Raw genomic sequence first — 18961 nt, 5'->3', positions numbered from 1 at the left:
ACGGATGGATGGATGGAGATAGAGATATATAAAGAGATAGCAAAGCTTTTCCATGAAGTTGGCTCCTTCTACACAAAGTCCCTCCCTCTTTTTCTCCTCTGTGTGTGACACAGAGAATCATTCAGGGGCCAACCATATGGGTGAATTTTATTTTAAACTTCCAGTCTCCAAAGCAGAGCTAATCATACTTCATTTCTTTATATTGTGTCAAGTTTCAGGGTTTATGTTTGCACAACACTGCATAGACTAATACAAGGACCACTGGGGTGAAAGTAGTACGCTTGCTTTCCTCTACAATTCATGAGCTAGCACTGTACAAGTTCAGAAAGGGGACTGAGAAATCAAGAGACTCCCATCCAAATGTAAGCACCAACAGTTTCTGTCCCAAACAGGAAAGGGTAAAACAAAAGACAATATGAAGTTGTCATCCAAGATACCTCATGAGTGTCCAGTCTAAAATGGGGGAAAGGGGAAGGAAAAGAATGCCTCTCTCTAATTTTCCAAAACCTTCTGGAATACTGCTGTCTTAAAAGTTATTAAAATTTAATTATAAAACACACACGCATGGAAACCAAACTGATCTAGAATCTATACGTCTCCATAGACAGTTAGCTCTAAAGTACAGTTAGAGGAGCCATCTTGAAGCTGTTGGGCTTCATTTTGGATCTTAAACTTTCATTGGTAAATATATCTTTATGTACGTATTCAGCAGCAACAACAACAAAGACAACAACAACAAAAATCCATGACAGAGTTAGAATTAGAAAACCATCTAGCTTTACGTCCTCATTCACCATCCATGTGTTTGTTACCTGCACACAGTGTCCTTCCCCATGACCTGATGATGTTCACCCTGTTTGTTCTCCTTTCTACAAATTATACTGCAACCACATGTGCATGACTTCTTCTCTGGCCTTGTCTTTTGTGTTAGTTCCTTAGCACATAGTCTAACTTCCTAGATTATTGAAAAGGAAGGTAGTGGAGGGGGATGGAGGGAGGATACAATGGATGTGGTAGTGGCAGCATATACATGGTATAGCCTAGGATCTCCACATGAGGGGAAATGTGGGGATGTTTTAGTTTTTCCTTTCTGAGATTGTTTCACTTTGCTTAATGTTATACATTCTAAGTCTATTTATTTTCCTACAAATTTTGTGATATTATTTTTAGAGCTGAATAGTAACCATATATATATGTATACATATATATATATGATTTTAAATATAGATACAGATATAATATATATACGTACCAGATTTTCATTTTTCATTATTCATCTGTTAATGGACAACCAGTTTGGTTGTATTTCCTTGCTATAGTGAATAAATCAGCATTAATCAAGTGTCACTTTCTTTTTAAGAATAATCTATCTAACACAAAAATTATTTTCTTCCCTAGAATGGAGGATCATCAGGGCTCTGTAGCATGCCAACCTGGAAAGATTGGTGGGTTGTGATCCAAATTTTATGTGGGCAGTGGTGGCAAAGGCAGCATTCCTATCCCAAGCACCACTGGTGTTCAACTACGACCCAAGTATCTCTCTTGTATGAGTTGAAATTCCAAAAGCAATAACCAGAAATATCCAATTCTCTCTTGGTCATATAAAAGGTCATTCCAGGAAGGGTGGAAACAGAGAAAAGACATTAAGAAACAAAACAATGTCTACCTGGCCTCAACTCTAAAAAGAAGTGGGATCAAGGGGAAGTTCGTTAATTTGGTAAATTTCGCAGATAATGATTCTGCGGGTGGCTTCTATTCTGGATGGAGATGTCAGATGCTAGCATCCAGCCCTTTTGGAGAAACGCCACTCATGCCTTGTGCCTTATTTCCACTCCAAAGATGATGCCAAGTGCTACTGATCTATAGAAGTAGGAGAAGCCTTTCTCATAATCTCACCTTTAGTGTCTGCCTTGAGAAGGAGTATGGGGAGGACTAAAATTTCCTCATTTCCTCATTTTCTCCTTCCTCTAGTCAGCCTGCAGTGTTTTGTCCTGAGCTCATAGTCTACCTTTCTAAGTCATTGGAGGTTTGAAGAGAAGAAGAAGGGGACCCTCATGACAATATCATGTTGACGATTTACTAGTATTAGGTAAAACACAATGCTATATACACATTTCATCTCGTTCCTTCAAAAAATAAAAGCACAGGGGTTATTATAATCTCCACCTCAGATGCAGGATGGAAAAACCAAGGGTTAGAGAAGCAAACAATGTAGCTAAAGTGTACCTACTGTACTTAGTATGTACAGTCTGCCGTACAGATCGTGCATGCCCTGGAGGTTCACTCCAGCCTCCCAGCCTCCCTGACTCATTCCCTCAGGCCATGGGGCTCCAACATCCATCATCACGTCGCTTTGTTGTCAGGCCCTAAGCTCTTGGAACCTTCAAGGAAAGAGAGTGAAGGAAACAGACTCCCTTGCATCTCAATTGCACAGACAAAGGAGCAGCCCTGAAAGTGGCAGCCCCAGCAGACAGGAGGCTTGACAGCCTATCTGCATGGGGACACAATTGTTCCTGACAGGTTTATCAGCAGCTGGGTGCCTGCAATAAGATGTAAAACATGGAGTTTTGTTTCTAGGAGAAAAGCTGTTGCAAAAAGGATGTTAGATACTTTATCTGAAAGCCCTGGAGGGGAGATTTCTGGGAGACATCCCAGTAGACCAATCCTATTCACATGCTCTCCTCTCTTTACCTACACTTCTAACCTGCCATCGCTGTCAACACTCTTCAGAGACCTGTTACTTCTAGGCTGCTAGGAAATACGTAGATAGTCCTTTGTCATAAGTCTTCACAATGGGTAGACATGAAATTTAGGCAGCTGATGTACATGACTGGAAACAGAAGCTGTTCTGGCTGCTGAGATTCAGTCTATAGACCTGAGAGATGGGGTGCAGGACCGGGGAGGATTAATAACCCATGTAAAGGAAAGAGAAAGTTCTTTTCCAGATTCAATGCAGAATAAGTGTACTAAACATAAGCATTCACAGAGACCCAGGCAACCCACCAGTTTACAGCTGCAGTGATGCTGGCCCAGAATAAACCTTATTTAAACAATCTTGTTACCTGACTTTTCTTTCTACTTATTCTTCAAACCAACTTGAAAGTCTCTTCTAGCTCCATGGCACCTCCGACTATAGACTGAGTTGTCCTTCTTTACCATCTGGCCAGAATACCCAGCCACGGCATACTTGCCATTAGCCATCATAAACCTAGTCTCCCTATGACTAGGAATTAGGACTGATTTCTCCATTCTCATTTCTCTAGTCCAAGACAAATTTGAACTGTGAATTTAATAAGAAAGATGCCAACAAACTTCTAAATTAGGTCCCCATTCCTTAACCCCATCCTAATTATTTTGAATGACTTGACTGTCATAGAGATGGAAATTCCAAAGCATGAAAGATGGGCTTGAAGATGTTGTATACTTCACTGGATAACAGTGAGTACAAAAGATGCCATAGGCTGGGTATTTCAACCAAAATGGACTTTCCTGTTGATACTTGTGCTTTCTACCTCCTCTGGGATCTGTAGAGTATCATGTGAGAAAGATATGTTGTTCCTTTGAAGAGGCTATGGGAATGGAGGGTTTGGGTATCCCACCACATCTTAGCCCCTCACCAAAATATGTACAACCCACTTTGTTGGGTGGAAAGAGGGCAAATGGACCAGGATTCTGAATTGCTGGCGCTACTATGGAGGAGGAGGATGAAGCCTAGCAGATATGGTCAGAGCGGCTGAACAAAAAAGCTTTAGGAAGAGGAGAGGAAGGCTCGTACCTGCTTGATACCTGCTATGAGCTGCCTGCTGTCTAAGGGTTCTGATACATTACCTGGTTAAATATTGGTCACTGGACTGAGATTATAGATAATATGGTCTACTATATGGATAAGGAGACCAAGGTAAGTAATCTATCCATAGATGCACAGCTGTTGGCTAGTTAAGTTTCAGTTAGACTAAGCCAAACAGTATCATTACCTCAGCATTTTTTGCCAATCTGTCCTGGTAACTGAAGGCCATTTGTTGGCACTTGTAGTTCCTTCATATTTTCCTGTCTTCCCCAAATCAACTTTTCACTCTGACCAGCTTTATTTGTTCCCTCTTCCACTGTAACAAATTTGTCTTCTAGGAAAGGGATCACAGAGTTGTATAGCCTCTGACACCTTTGTTAAGACAATCAGGAGGACATTATCCAGAAAATTCTAAAGAAGCTTTACCTGCATGAATACACACAGAAGACATTGAGATGATCACCATTTGCCATATCCTAGGCTGGTGGATTAGCCCATTTTTCATGGCTACAATGAAATACCTGAGGCAGACTCCTTTCTACAGGAATAAGGCTTATTTTGACTTTCAGTTTTAGAGATGCAAGGTTGCAGGGTCACATCTAGCAACAGCCTTCTTGACTGCAGAGTCTCAGAGTGACAGAGAGCATCATGTGGCATAAAACAAGGAACCGCTGTACCTCTGTATGCTGTGACTCACCCATGAGATCTTCATTCTAACAACTTCTCCTTTTCTAATCACAAAGCCAAGCCCTACCTCCAACCACTATTGGAGGGTTAGCCAATGAGTTGGGCACTAGCCGGTTTTTACCTGACTATCTTTATTCCACTGGTTTCCTACTAAACAGGACACTCTAAGGGTTACTGACATCAGAACTGCTTCTTCAAAGGGTAATGGTGGAGAGGAGAAACAAAAATAACAAACAGACAAGCAAACAAACCGCATGCTATGTTCTGTTTACGACCATCCTGTGAGTGTAAGGTTTAGTCTTTGACACAGTCATTCCATGATTTGGCTCCATACAATAACTTTGGGACAGCATCTTTCAAGGCACACAGAAACATGTATATAATCCCATTCTGTATTGGGGGGGGGGCACTGAATCTTCTGCAATAGGAGTCAGTGTGATTCTTCTAGATGCTTAGACACTAAAGGTTAGGATCTTCAGAGTGGGCAGCTATTCCCACAGACCAAGTGGAATGTGGTCCAGGAAGAAAGATTCTTTGGAGGTAAACCTTGATGGGAAAATCCATGAGGCAGGGATGGCTTCAGTGTTGACAAAGATTAGGCCCTCATTACCATTGCTTGGGTGGGCTGTAGCACAACTGCTCTCTAAGAAACAGGTATGTTGGGTCTTTGACAAAGTAAGAATTGCTTCACATCAATCACATCTAACATTAGACTTGAGTCTCACAAATCTATGGAAGATTCTTACTGTTACAGCCTATGTGACCACAGAACTATTGGCCCTGAAGCCTACAAGTCATCGGGCAAGAGGCAGCAGCAGTAACACACGCACTGGCAGCATTTACATTACTCCAGCATAAGCCATTATAACATTTGAAAAAAATGAAAAATGCATACTGTATTAATACATTAACAAATTTTACAAGTAAGCCTGCTTTACAAAATTAATCTCTCTATGGATCATTTCAAAAGTGCCACTTGGTTAGCGTGCGCGGCCTTCCTGAAAAAAGTATTTTGAATGCCCTCTGGTCCTGGAGGGACATACCCCACTGCAAAAGCCGGACTCTTTTCAATCTGAATTACTGTCCTTTAGATGCCAAGAGCCTCTTTTGGGTTTACAGTTGTTATTTTCTCAATTTCTTAAATACATATATGTGAGTTTTCTCTTTTTACCTTTTCAGTGTGAAATAATTTCACTGAGGAAGTGGATTTTGCTGAGGGGATATGGCTTCTATGGTTTAGAAAACTCTTGTTAGCTTATACTTTCCGGGGAGATTAACTATTATTTGAATTTAACTCCTAGGCACTGAAGGAGGGACTAAATACGATTGTGCAGGTGTGAACTCTGTGCTTGCTCTCTTTCCTCTCTTGTAACCCTACCAGAGAGACGTGCAGTGCCAGAGCAGCCAGAGAGGGGACTCTAAAGGAGCAGAAACTAAAAGAGCTAAGCTCCTTATTGTTTTCTTAGAGCTTTTTAAAAATGTTATATGTTTGCTATGGTATATCATGAAGTATTACCATACTTCATGTGTATAGTTTGATACATTTTGTCATATCTATTTATCCATAAAGCTATCAACACAACCAAAATAATGAACAACCATTATCCTGGTTTCTTGTGTCCCTGTGTACATTGCTTTGGCCCTTTCCTCATGTTCTAAGCAAACAGTGTTTTCCTATTATACATGACCTGGATTTTATATTTAACTTAAATGGAATTACATGGCTGATAGTTCTGTGTGGTCTGATTCCTTGACATAATTCTTTAAGCCCAGTGTCATGTAGCCCAGTGTCAACAGTTTATTCTTTTTGTCACTGATCACACTCTGTTGTGCAATCTGTTAGTTCATTCATTTACTGGAAGACAGATATTGATGATATCAACTCTACTACAAAGAATATTATATATGAATGTTAATCTATAATCTTTGCATAAATATATGCCTTAATTTCTCTTGAATAAATGCCTATGAACTGAATGGCTAGATTATTAAGGTATACATGATTTTCTTTCTTAAGAAACTTATGAGCTTCATCGTACAACTTTATGTTCCCAGCCAGCCCAAAGTCAGAGTCTTACCCACTCTCTACCCTCACCAACTTAACATGATAAACTCTTTTCATATTGGCAATTCTAATAAATGAATAATGATATGTCATGATGGTATTAATTTATATTTTTCTATTTAATAATGACACAAAACATATTTTATATGTTAATTTATCTACACTGTTCAAATCTTGTATCCATTTTTTTTCACTGTTTGTTTTCTTATTCTCTAAGAGTTTTTAAATCATCTGTAGACAACTTCTGAACTCAGACCAGAGGAATCATTGCCCTAAAGTGGCAGGGAGGAGTCAATGGAGAATTTTAAGCTGGAAGACCATAATCAGAATGACATTTTGAAAAATACTAATGTAAAAAGAATACATAGGATTATACATGAGTATAAAGAGTAGAAGATTATGAATTGGAGACATAATTTATAAGACGTATTGACCTACAACACATTCAAATGATTATCTCTTGATAAAGAAAGAATATATCTACCAAGACACTGTAGGAACTACAACCAATAGAGGGAAGACCAGAGAGTTACCCAGACACAGGGCTACATAACTAAACACCTAGTCAGCAGAACACAAAGCTTAAAAGATCTCCTAATTTGGAGATAGATTTGTATTGATCAATCACAATTAAATTTAAATGTAAGAAAGGATGGAGTTGCCAAGACAAGCAGACACAGTAGGAAGGAAGGAGATGGGTGAGCAGGTAATAGACAGATTCAAAGATATTAGAGAACTGGCACAAGTGAAATGTTGAAATCCCATATTATCTCTACAAAGTAGAGAGTTATATAACTTAATATAATTCCATTTGAGCCCAACAACCTAAGAATGCCAGAGTGGGGAATTGTGGGAGGAAAGGAATGCTGGCATAAGTCTAGAAATCAGACTTGGAGCTTCCATATTCCAAGTCAGGAAAGAATGGTTGTCCAGTTCTAAGAGGAGTAGGAATCTCACCCTTCCTACTCTTTGGGATCCTATCTGGACCCATAGTAGACTGGAGACAGTCAGCCCCACTGGAAAGAGCTAGAGCTTCACTTAGTCTACTAGTTCTAGTGCTAATCTTTTCTGGAAATACCCATGAAGACACAGCCAGGTAGCTGAGCTCCTCTCATGATTATAAAAATTCACCACCACACTGCTTAACTGAAGCGCTGTTTCTCAGGCTCTGCTCTAAGCCTTTATATACATGGTTTGTTTGTTTTTTCTTTAACCTCCAGGACAATCCACAGAGGAAAGGCTTGGCATTAGGATGTTGATTTTATCAATGAGAAAGATGGAAATTAAGTGGCTCTCCCAAGGTTCTAGCACTGAGAAGTTGCAGGACTGACGTTCTTGACATAGGTGCACATTTCTTCGTGGAAATCTTCCTTATCTGCCAGAAATTGACTCGAGGAAGATGACCTGAGGCATAAGGGGAAGGCCAACTGATCTCTGCCATGACAAATTGCAAGCCCTTGACCTCCTTAACTTCTGTCCCCAAAAGCACTATCAGGGGGATAGTGACCATCTGTTCCCCATACTTACCTGAAGCACAACAGGAAAAACTGGCTTAGAGTAGAGCTGTAAGAAAGCAAGCTCATACATTATTAATAAGACAGGACTCTGCAGGAAAGGTGGTGGGGCACTGGGACAAATTTCTAATAAAATATCTAATATTTATGGAATTTTCCTTCTGAGTATATAGAACATTTCGTTGTATTCCTATGATAACCTTATAGGGTAGGTTTTATTCTTGTGCCCAATTTGCAAATGAGTTTTTCCAAGTCCTGGAAGATAATAAAACTTGCCCAAGGTCACACAGTCAGTGAGTGACAGCAGTACAATTTAATGTGTGCCTAACTCCAGCTGTGTGGCATTTCCTGCCTCGGGGCAGGCCCTGTTTTTCATAAGGCAGGGCAGATAAATGTCCATGAAGTGGAGAAGGCCAAGGATATCTAGAAAGAGATCCTTCTCAAGGTGTAGGCCTTGACTCCCTCACCACGGCAAGGGTGGTTCTGACACAATCCACCATTCTGAGAAGGTCATCCTGTCACCAGTGACAGCACCATCACAGAATCTGAAGGAGGGACAGATGGTACTTTCCACAGAAGAGAACAGCAGCCAAGGGCGTCTTCTTCCTAGAAGTGATAATAGCATCCTCTAGCTCTCATGAGCCTACAATTTAGAAGACACATTACCAGTAACAGCCATCTGAAATTCCCTTCCCATGTCCTGCCTGTCTCTTCATCCCTTCACAACCTTTTCTTTTCTCATGCCCTAACACTGTTACACTATACCAGACATTTCAGACTCCAGCAACCTCTGCACTTCTCAGAGGGCCCACTGTTAGTATTTCCAGCTCCTCTCAGTTTTACCTGGATGGCCTCCCCCATCTCGGTCAGCCTTGGCTCTGTAGGGAGGTGCTAAGCAGATTTAACATCCTGCCCTGCTTTTACAACTCACCCTCTATTTTGGCCTCCCTCCTTTTGGCTGGGATTTCTGCCTTCTGTTCTAACAGAAATTGAGCATGAACCATTCAGTCTACCTCTGTAGGGCACAGGGTACATTTGGGAATCATCCCAACACAGCCTCATTTTCCTAGAAGCTTGCTGTCCAGTTACAGGGACAGATGCTTAATGAATAATTAATATGAGTAATTAATTATAAGTGTAACAGATTATTCTAAAGTTCTATGAGGGGGTGTTCTGCGAGAAGAAGACCATCTGATAAGATGTTAAAGGGAAGCACTATGGCTTTACTGATCGAAAAGTTACATTCAAGTTGAAACTTGAACAAGTTGAAATTCAATAGCAGAAGGAGAAGAAGGGAGAGAATGGCATAGGACCTTTTATTACAAAGCCTTAAGCCTGCAAGGAGCTCTATGCAAAAGTTAGTTCATGGTTTAGAAGAGATCACCATGCCTGCAAAACAGTGACGACAGGTGAGAGCTAAGCAGTGAGAATACATCTGACTTTCCACAGACAAACTTTAGGAGTAGAATGTGTGCAAAAGAAGTTCAAGGTCAGACTCACATTTTCAAGTGTGGATTCACACTTTAGAAAATAGATATGGAAGTGGCAGCCCCGAGGTGAAGCCTAAAACTGAAATATACAGGAGGACAGGTCAAGAAGGTGTTGTGGCAATTCAGGAAAAGGTAAAAGAAGAGGTTTCTGGTGGTGAAGGACCACATGCCACACTTAAGGAGAAGAAGCAGATTGTCAAATGGTAGGCACAGAATTAGGCGATTGATTTGATTCAGGACAAAAACAGAGAAGGGGATGTCAAGCTTAATTCTCAGGCTTCTTTGAGGAGCTGTTTGTCCTCCTCCACATTTCCCCAATATGCTGTCTCCATCTCTTCCTAGCTCATCAGAGAATCAGACAGAGCATGGGCAGACAACCCGGAGGACAGAATACCACAGCATCACTGCTATTTCTGCACCATGAAACCTGGAGATAAAAAGCCCTCTGCTTTTTATGTAAGAAGTGGTAAATGTCACAAGGTAGGTTTGCTCCAACGCCAGGGTTTCCAAATTGTTTCTGGTTAAGCCTTGACACCTGGCCCTGCTCTGGTACACTACTGGCATGAGTAGACTCAGAAGACAAGTCCTTCTGTGGGGGCAAAAAAACAACCCTGACGACTTTATCTCAAAGATAGGAAAGAAAAAAAGAAATTTGTACTGGCTTCTTTTTAAACATCTCTTATTTTTTTTCTCCTAAATTGAGCTATAACCCACACACCATACAACCCTCCATTTTAAAATATACAACTTGATACTCTTTACGGCAACTACAGAGTAACTAAACCATCACCACAAACAATTTCAGGATACATTTGTCATTTCTGAGAAGATACCCAGGACTCATTAAGTTACTTGTAGGTAACTCTCTTCTCTAGCTCCGGGAAGTCGCTAATGTTTCCTGGTCCAATAGATTTGTATGTCCTAGAAATTTTAAATAAATGAACTGTCTATTATATGGCCTTTTGTAGCTGGTCCTTCACTTACCCTATTGTTTGCAAAGTTTGTCTCTCTTGCTGCAGGCATCAGTGCGCCATTTGTTTTGATGGCTATATAATATTCCGTGGCATAGATGTGCTAACTTTACTCATGCATCAGTTGTTGGAGATACAGAATTTTTCCACTTTGGGGTAATGGATAATGTTTCTTTGAACACTCTTGGATATGTTTTTGTTTGCACATATGCTTGCATTTCGTACAGGTCTATACCTTGGAATAGAATTGCTGGGAATTTAGAGGTAGCTTAAAGGCAAAGATCATGCCGGCTTTGATTCACCTGTCTTTGAAGGAAATGTGCTAGACATGTCTTCACTAAGACTATGAAATAGTACTGTCTGAGAGTCTGCAGGTCCAAAGCCTGAAGAAATGTATCTGCATATATGCTTTTCACACATACATATGCTAGTCTCCGCCAGAGTATAAAACAAAGGCTTAAGGCAACAACTTTTAAAATGCTTAGTCGTGTTATGTAACTTGGGAGTAAATGTATGACCAAGAAGGACTTCGGATTTCGATGAATCAGGGTCTCAACGATTCCATTGAGTTCACTCCTGTGGCTATGTGCAGACTCAGTGTCCTGAGGAAACTCATGTACTTCAATCTCCTCCATTCTGTGCAGGTCAGAGAAGATATTTGACGACTCTGATCTAATTACGTAGTCATCACAGAGTTCTGACGTACATTCTGACAACACTCAGTAGACCAACAGTGGCTATGTGTGTGCCAGGCCACTACAGGGCCATCCACCTGAGGGAAGAAAGGAGGGAACACCCGAAAAAGCAAGGTCATAGACACAACTACACATGAACTAGACACTATACTGTCTTCTCTCCATGGATTTAGAGATTTCAGAAGAGGTCTAGGAAAGACCCCAGACCATTGTGTCAATAACATAAAGTAGAATAAAGAGAAGAAAAGGAAGATGGAAATGTCTGGGCTGTGAATGACCTTTGCCTTAGTTGCAGTTATTATTTCTGTGATAAAACCAAACAATCTTAAGCAACTTGGGGAGACTGGCTTGCTCCTCATAGTTTTCTCAGCCTGCTTTCTGATGGAACCTGGGACCACTAGCCTAGGAGTGTCCCCATCTACAATGATCTGGTCCCACCCCCAATCAATTACTGATTAAGAACGTGCCCTACAGGCTTACCTACTTACAGTCTGATGAAGGCATTTTCTCAATTGATGTTCCCTCCTCTCAGATGACTCTAGCTTATGTCAAGTTGACATAAAACTAGCCAGGGTAATTTATCCCTAGTCAACTTGATACAGAAACATATCATAGTTAAGCCACAACTTTTTCTTCCTTATTCATTCCCAAGATTACACATTAATATCATCATTATAATATAAAGCATACTAGAAACTTAAAAATTCTACGGTCTTTATAAATTCAATCACTTTAAAATTCAGTCTCTTTAAAATGAAAATCCAAATTCTCTTTTAAAAGTCCATAGTCTTTGTAAAACTCTAAAGTCTCTTTAAAAGTTTAAAGTCTCTCAACTGTGGGCTCCTATAAAATTTTTTTAAAAAATTTAAATACTTTCTTACTTCAAGAGGAAAGATCTAGGACATAGCCACCATCTGAATAAAGTAAAACCAAACTCCAATATTGTAAATAACTCTGTGTCCGTTGTCTGGAGTCCACTCATGATCTCCTAAGCCCCTCCACAGGGCTTATTCAGTCATCTCACAGTACACAGTACATCTTCTAGACTTAGGCTGATTCCATCCAATGGCTGTTGCTGTCCTCAGGCAGTCATCCCATGGTAGTGACATCTCCAAAATGCCAGGGTCTCCTGCTGCAATGTGACTGCGCTTTCAGCAATAGCCTCCCAGGCTCTCTTTACAGTGCCAAGTCTCAGCTTCTCTGCATGACCCCTTTAATTCTGGGCCTTCCAACTACTACTAAGGGAGCTTCTTCACCAATGACCTCTCCTGGCTTCCCACTGTGCCATACCTCAGCTGTTTTCCATTATCCCCCTCATACCTTCAAAATATCACATAGGAGGTTCTGACACATGGCTAAGTTCAGCTTATAGCTTAACATAGGCCACCTCTGAAACACAGCTTCTCTTTTAAACCCTGAGGAAACATTTTCCAGATGATCCCATCTCCTGCTGGTCTCTTCTTAATCACTTCCAGTTTCTCACTCCAGATGACCATCATCAATTGTCCCAATACACTAAAGGTTTCAGATCACAAAGGTGATGCTGGTCCCTTGTTAATCACAGGTGACTCTTCAGCTATTACTGACTAGAACTGCAGATTCTTAATTCGAACCACAAAACAACCCTCTATAGAGTCTTTCCACTTCACAAGTCAGACCACCATTATCTGCATGGCTCTCAACAATCTTATCTTCAAGTTGAGTTCTCACAGAATAGCTCACCAAGCTTTCCACATTCAATAGCCTTTTTAGCCCAAAGTTATAGTCTTTTCATAATCTTCCCATCCCAGCAATACTTCACTCTCCTGGTACCAATTTCTATCTTAGTTAGAGTTACTACTACTCTGATGAAACATTGTGACCAAAAGCAAATTGGGAAGGAAAGAGCTAAGGATATTTAGCTTGCACATCCTGAAACTCAGTCCACTAGGGGAAGCCAAGGTATGAACTCAAACAGGAGAGGAACCTGGAGATAGGAGCTGATGCAGAGACAATGGAGGGGTATGGCTTACTGGTATGGTCCTCATCCTCCTTTCTTATAGAGCCTATGACCACTAGCCCAGGAGTATTTCCATCTACAATGGGCTAGGCCCTCCCAAAATTAATCACAAAATTTTAAATCTCCCTAGAAAGGCTTTCCTCAGTACGGCCTGATCTTCTGTAGGCATTTCTCAATTGAGGTTTCTTCCCCTCAGAGGACACTAGCTTGGGTCAAGTTGGCATAAAACTAACCAGCATAGGCCCAGTGGGCCATTGGGAATGGAAAGCGTCTCAAATCCTTATCTGGACAGAACTCAACCTTTGTATCTTGTGATGATGGTGGAGTAAAGACTAGAGATTTGCAGAGCCCCATATCTCCTACTTCTTGTTGGTGGTGCACATCTTTGTCCCTGAAATACAAATTCAGAAAGATATAGGAGGAGGAAAGATGAACCATCACTGATTAGGTCATTTTCTGTGCAGAAAAAAAAAAAACCCAGTAGAAGTTTAAAGGCTCTTCCCAGACTTGCTTCCTTGTTCCCACACCATTCTATCTTCTTTGTAGCTGTGGGCCTCATTAAAATTAAAATTATTCAGTTGTTTCAGAGCTGAAGGTTCTTAAATCCCTCTTCCCCGGTCTACATGCAAAGACCTACAGAGGCCTAGAGACAGTTTGAAATAGTAGATGACAAAAGTCTTCAAATCTCAGGATAGGATCAAGAATCCAGACACTAAGAACCATGAGAAATCTGTGTTCAGATATAAGCAAAGAAAATAACCTATGACCATTCAGTGTTCAAATTTCTGATCTCCACATAGGAACAAAGACCTACTAGCTACATTAATCAGGGTAAACAAGAAAGTTGCTCTAACTTCTTAGAGCTTGCCAGAGAACTAAGAGGTTGTGTGCTTGGAAGGGAAAAACTAAAGGTAGCTCTGGTTCCCCAGCTCCCACTGCAGCATGCCCTTGATGTGGAAAGAAAGAGCATATAGCAGACTCAGAGCATTGAACCTCATAGACTGACAAGCAAAGATGCTGATTGCCAAGGATCTCCAGGCCCTTGGGGAAAACCAAGGGAAGAAACCTCTAATTCCATAAATTCCCATTTAGCAGCCAGTTTGTCACGGTCCTCTGAGGTACCGTCTCCCAGCAAAGCCATTAGCTTCTTTCCAAAGTTTGAATCACCATAGGTTGTTTTGCAGCAAGGGGATGGGTGGATGGGTGGGAAAAAATCTGTTACCAGCTGAAGTACATTTTGCTCTGTTAATCAGCTTTTTAAAAAAAAAATTATCTTTCCCATCCCTTAGAGAAGTTGGCAGAGGCTTCCGAATGTTTTGAGAGAATGTAACCACCAGACCATCTGGGGCTGACATTTTAAACATGGCAGTCAGGAGATCTCATCTTAGGAGTTCCATGGTACTCAGGAGGAGGTTGCTTCTGCAGAGACCTGGGTGGGCAGCAGCGACGGAAGCCTTTCACTTGCAGGAAAGTCGGAACGGTGCCCTTTGCCCCCCAACGCCACAGCTCCTCCCTCCTCCCAGAGATGTATGCTCTTGGTGGTTGCATCTTGTAATATTAGTAATGGATGTTGACTCTGAGGATATCAAAATGCCCTCCAAGTTTAAAGATTTGATCTTGTTAAATAAAACTTAGGACCACGAGAGACAAGGATGAAAGCGTATACGTATGTTTACACGGGGAGTGAGAGAGATTGTTTCACTAACAAGACTGGGGAATTAAGAGTTCTTAATAACTAGGTCAGCCAAGGGCAGTTAGGGGAATTGCAAAGCACAGCTTAGAATCACTAGCGTGTCCCTCCAGACCTTCCAAACATTCGCAGAGCCAAAGTCCACCTAATAGTTATTACTGCTGTTGAAATCGTGGGTCCCAGGGCTGCAGACCTTCTTCCTTGTTAACCACAGAATGGTTCTTCTGGCTGCCAGCGGGCCCAGCCGGGATCCAGATGACTGCCCAACGCCCTTAATTACTTCCTAGGCAAACCACCCACCTGTTACTCATTTAGGCTCACGCCACATATTCTGCAACAAGTGAAGCATGCTTCTCCAGCCCGTTTCCAAACAGCAAGTGCTTGCTTGCTTTCCTTGCTTAGCTTTTAAACTGGCATTCATCTTTCCTGCCCAAAATGAATGCAACTGGGACCAGAACTAAGTGGTGCCTGAGAGAGGTGTGAGCTCAGTACCCTACACTCAACTGCCTACCCCACACCCTTAACTCTTATTCCTAAGCCACTCACTGGTCAACAGCATGTAAGGCCTCAACAAATCAGAGTACCCTCAGAAAAGGCACCCCACCTCTGTGTTCCTGTGCTGAAGTAAGAGGAGTTTAATTCTAAGGTAATTATTCCAGTTTATATAAAGTCTTTTCTATGTCCCTGGTTCCAATGAACGAACACTGAGCAAGTGTCATACTCTGCACATCGCCAGCCCTCTAGGCTTTATATTTAGGGAACTGTTTTTCCCGCCAGAACACACTTACTAAGTGAATGTCTTGCATGAATGACCATGCCAGGGATAAAGAAATGAGACAGAAACTGTCCTCAGTGATGCCCCTTCTGGGCAGGGATCCATGATCACCAACAACAGATCAACATGGTAGGCATCTTCCATAATGGTCAGCGGAGATCATGTGATCTCCTGGAGTGGAGAAGGCTGTGGCCTCTGGCAGCTGATAGCCTTTAAAAAGAGAGGAGTTTCTTAATTCAGGAGAGAGAGATGCCAACCAGTGAGACATGTGTGTTATCTCGGAGGTGCTAAATGGAGCAAATGTCATGTATGCCGGAGAATAAAGAAAATAGCATATCTCTAAGAGGAGAGGGAAAGGCAGTTGGAGACCCCGGAACAAACGTAGGGTGGGCCTTGCCCTCAGCAGGGTATCCAGTGAGATCTTGAATGCTGAAAGTATTAGCAGACTCTGAAAGTCTCCAATACCAGGGTCCTATGGCCAGGTTTTTATTTGAGAGGCAGAAGGAATCTGGGTGGGAGGAAAGCAGAAACCAGGCTCTCACTCCATGTAGCTCCAAGAAGACTTCTCCAAGCTCTGCATTAACTTCTCCCCTCCTCAGTCTTAGGAGCCTGCTTATCTGCTTCCTGTCACCCTACTCTTGCCTTTTTCAGAACACCCTATAAATGGAAGTATACAGCACAGCCCTTTCTTTCTTTCTTCCTCTCTTTCTTCCTCTCTCTCTCTCTCTCTCTCTCTCTCTCTCTCTCTCTCTCTCTCTCTCTTTTCTTCCTGCCTCCTTTCACTTGGGATGAGGCATTTGAGATTCATCCATATTGCTGCGTATCCTTTTATTGTTACATCCATAGTCTCGATGCAACACGGTTTATTTATTCATTGCCTGGCTGAAGGACATTTGGGTTGTTTCCAGTTTGGGAGAGATGATGAATAAAGCTGCTATAAATATTCACATACAGGTTTTATGAGAACATAACTTTCTTTTAACTTGGGCAAATACCTATGAGTGGGACTGCTGTGTTGCATGGTAAATGTGTGTTTAATCTCATAGAACCTGCCAAACCCGTTTCTACGGCGATTCCACCGTTTTACATTCTCACCAAAAAATGTATGGAAATGCCACTTGCTCCATACTCTTGCCAGCGATTGGAGTTATGGGTTTGTTGTTGGATCACGTTTCAGGCAAAGTAACCAGATATAGTTTGCCTCGTTGTGCCTTTAAATTTAATTTTCCTAAAGACAAAAGATTTTTTCCTAAAGACTCTAGATTTTCCAGGTTGGGTTTTGATGTATAGCCCGGGGTTGGCACCAGACTTTTTAATCTGTCTCCTCAGTGCTGGTATTAGAGCACACCCTGCTTCCCAGCCTTTGTTATCTTTTGACTAAGATCCTTTGTTGGCACCTACTAGGTGTTCAATAAACATTTGTCATATAAATAAATCAGTGTCACCATTATCTTTCCTCTTTATCATCAGAAGATGAGAAACTGCCGAGGCAATGGCAATCAAAAGAATAAATCCTAGGGGACAAAAAGTGATGGTCCTGGTGTTTAACATGGATGAATGAGACACTTGGGCCCTGGGGTTGTGTAACCTGAGACAGACGGTGCCCATCCACGAGACAGGAAACAGAGAAGACTATGAAGGAAGAAGCTATGTAGTGTTAGATAGGGTGAGCCTGGAATGACCACAGGAGCGTCACGGAGACAAGTCATGGGAGCCATAAGACAGATTCATTGTCTTCTTCACCTCTGACTCATATATAATTGACAATTCATAGCGCTTCATGTTGGCATATATCATGTGTCCTTTCTCATGTATCTGAAATATAAGCTTCACATAAGAAAGGGCCTTTCAGAAGACTGGTTTTCCCAAGTTCACCATGTTCATTAGTAATTTGCCAAGACTTGAATGCAGTCCAAGGGCCATTTTTTTAAAAGCCACTGGAAAAGTGTCCTTGTGTAAGACAGAAGTGTGTGGAAACCAATTGTCCAGCATCACCTCTTCTTCGCCTCTTCCAGGAAGAGTTCAGATGCAAGGCACACACACTGGAAGTCTCTTCTCCAGCAACAACTCCTGAGCATGTTTAATTGTATCATGGTATTTCCATTCTACCGGTCAGCAAAATTGAGTCCTATTGTCTAGAGCAGTGTTGCACATATCCATTAGTACATGCTGTGAACACACACACACACACACACACACACACACACACACACCACGAAGAAACCTCAATTTGGAAATTTCTCTAAAGTAAGTAAATCAACTTTAAGTTATGTTTGTCCCACTCTTCAGCATTTCATAATCATAACCATTTTCACAATTTGTATAATGTAACAGTAAAGATGTTGAAAATTGTACTAAAAAAAGGAAGATAGGGGCTGGGGAATGACTCAGTAGTTAAAATCAAGCATGGGGACCACGGTCTGGATCCCCCAAACTCTCTTAAAGCTAGATAAATTTGTATGGGTCTGTGATCTAGGGTGATATGAGGCAAGAGACAGGAAAATCCTTGGAAATGAACAACCAAGCTTACTTGAACAGTGATGAGACCCTGTCTCAAACAAGTTGAAAGCTGAAAACTAACACCAGAGACTATCCTCTAACTTCTACACACACACACACACACACACACACACACACACACACACACACACACACAGGGATTAAAAAAAGAGAGACTAATGGATACAAAGAAATATATTTTGGGTATACACCAAAATATAAATATTTGTTGCTGTGGTGGTTTGAATATGCTTTGCACTATTAGGAGATGTGTCCCTGCCAGAGGAGGTGTGGCCTTGTGGGAGGAACTGTGTCACTGTGGGCATGGACTTTAAGACCCTCATCCTAACTAGCTGGAAGCCAGTCTTCTCCTAGCTGCTTCTCTTGCTAGAACAAAAGGTGGAACTCTCAGCTCCTCCAGCTCCACACCTTCCTGGATGCTGCCATGATCTTATCTTGATGATAATGGACTGAACCTCTGAAACTGAAAGCCAGCCCCAGTTAAATGTTGTTCTTTGTAACAGTTGCCTTGGTCATGGTATCTGTTCACAGCAGTAAAACCCAAGCTAACACAGTTGCTAATAAATATCATATTGGATGTACATTGTGGAGCAAGGAGCTTTTCACACATTTAAATATAAATTAATGAGATTATATTTTACCTAGAGTAAGCATCTGAATGATAGCCTCCCCCCTTTATTTGTGGTTTTTCTGTCATGGTTGCAATTGGTTTGGGCCCACTGGATTGGAAAATGTTAAATAGATAATTCCAGAAATAAAAAAAATTTC

This window comes from Rattus norvegicus, chromosome 8, assembly GCF_021556685.1.
Source record: "Rattus norvegicus strain SHRSP/BbbUtx chromosome 8, alternate assembly SHRSP_T2T, whole genome shotgun sequence".
NCBI classification, from domain to species: domain Eukaryota; kingdom Metazoa; phylum Chordata; class Mammalia; order Rodentia; family Muridae; genus Rattus; species Rattus norvegicus.
This window is presented reverse-complemented; position numbering follows the sequence as displayed.